A 2,091-nucleotide genomic window follows, 5' to 3' on the forward strand; every position below is an offset into this window, starting at 1 on the left:
AATAATTGTAACTTTTTAAAGGTGGTTTTACCAAAACCGTATTTGAAAATGCATTACGACATCTATTTTTTAAAAACTGACGTAGAATGCAAGAATACAAAGACGGTTTTAGAAAACCATCTTCGAAAGGAATGGAAGAATGCATGGTTTTTCTCTTTTCTTTCATTTTTTTCTCCTTTCTCCTCCTCTCCTAGAATTTTTTATTCCAACAACATCTAGGGTTTCGAACACACCTTCTCCTCCCTCTTTCCCCAATAGTTAGGGAGATTCAGGTCGGCCTTAATGACAGCGGCCCGATTCGGCCTCCCACGGGGACGCCTTCATCTTCCTCCCTTTAGTTTTCACTGACACAACCACCTTGACTTCTCTCCCCTCACATGCAGCCTCCGCTTCTATGCGCGGAGTAGAATGCAACGACCCCAAAGTGGTGTGTTTCATTCTCTAAAACTTAGATCTCGAGTCGATCAATCGAAGGGGAAGAGATGAAAGTGGAAGGGTCATCGGAGAAGATGATAGTGACACAGCAGGAGGAGATGGTGGAGGCCAGGGTTTCGTTGGCGTATAGGGACCAGCGTACCCACTTGTGCATCCCTTTCAACAGGTGCAGGTAGCCCGAGTTCTACCTCCCTTGGAAGTGCGAGAATGAGTGCCACTCCTACGAAAAGTGCGAGTACGAGCTCGTCATGGAGAAAATGCTCCAGATGCAAAAGATCCACCAACACCAACAAAAATCCAACCCCAAACAACTCCTTATCCCACTTCCCAAACTTGCCAATGCCTGATTCATTTCTCCCTCTCACTGTAATCTCCTCCTCTCTTCTTTATTTTTATTTCATCTACTTTTTTCTTTTATCTCTCTACCAAATTTGGATTGTTTGGGGATGACCAATTGATGTTGTTATACCAATTCAATTAAGGTTTTGCTTTGGTTCAAGAAGAGGGAGAAAGAGGCTGATCTTCCTCAACTTAATTGGTTTTCATATTTTGTTTTGCAGTAAGATCCTAACGTAAAATTAATAATTTGAGAATTCTTTATGGGGGACTGCTATTGTGTGATTACTGATTGGTGCAAAATTTTAATTTTCAGGGTCTGTGAAGTAAGAATGTGTTTTCATTTAAATGGTATAATGCAGAGGAGAAAATTCTCGAGAAGAAGATGAAGGTTGGTTTTCGTTTATATTCAAGTTGTCAATTTTATCTATACTTCATCATCCACCAACACCCATTGGCTTTTGAATTGAATTTATTGTATATAATACCTACAGGATTGGTTAAGATTTAGTGTTGCATTTTGGCATACATTCCATGGAACAGGTGCTGACCCATTTGGTGCACCTACCAAATAATGGCCATGGGAAGATGGTACTAATTCATTAAACATGGCTAAAAGATGAAGTATGTTAATTCTTGACTCTCTAGCTGATATACTTCATATTCAGATATTTGTTTGTGTCACAAAATAAAATTCTCTTGATTAACACAGTGAGAGCTAACTTTGAGTTCATTAGCAAACTTGGTGTCAACTTTTGGTGCTTCCATGATAGGGATATAACCCCTGATGGAAAAACTCTTGAGGTGAGTCAATATTTAACTTTCTTCACTTAACTGCAATTTTTAGACAAGATCAAAGTGTGAGATGCAGTGGCATATGCTTACTTTTTTTTTATATCTGGAATATTCAATTATGATCAAAGTTGGTGGAATGTACTTTCTTGATTAATACTCTGCTGCTACATTTTTAAATATGCTTTCTGAATTATAGGATTGCACTTGTTTTCTTTATCATAGGAATCTAATGCAAACTTGGATATCATATTAAAAGAATGACACACCGAGTCATGAACTTGTGGCAATCCATTGCCTACACCAAGAAATTCAAATGCTTGTCTTCTTATTTGTAGTCATGTTGTACCTTTCCTAATTATTGTTGTTTTAACATTTTTCAAGATTTCAAGGGAAAACTTTGAGGTGTTCACTTTCTGAAACCAAACATAGATTATTCATTGGTAATGTTCCAAAAACCTGGACTGAAGATGATTTTAGGAAAGTTGTTGAAGGTGTTGGTCCTAGAGTTGAAACCACTGAGCTCAT

General features: G+C 38.0%; 1 pseudogene; it reads left to right on the forward strand.

Annotated features, from left to right (window-relative positions):
- The first annotated feature begins 482 nt into the window (after positions 1-482).
- On the forward strand, positions 483-1,827 carry LOC114383894 (annotated as a pseudogene).
- Positions 1,828-2,091: the final 264 nt, after the last annotated feature.

The sequence above is a fragment of the Glycine soja genome, chromosome 14, assembly GCF_004193775.1.
Source record: "Glycine soja cultivar W05 chromosome 14, ASM419377v2, whole genome shotgun sequence".
In the NCBI taxonomy this organism is placed as follows: domain Eukaryota; kingdom Viridiplantae; phylum Streptophyta; class Magnoliopsida; order Fabales; family Fabaceae; genus Glycine; species Glycine soja.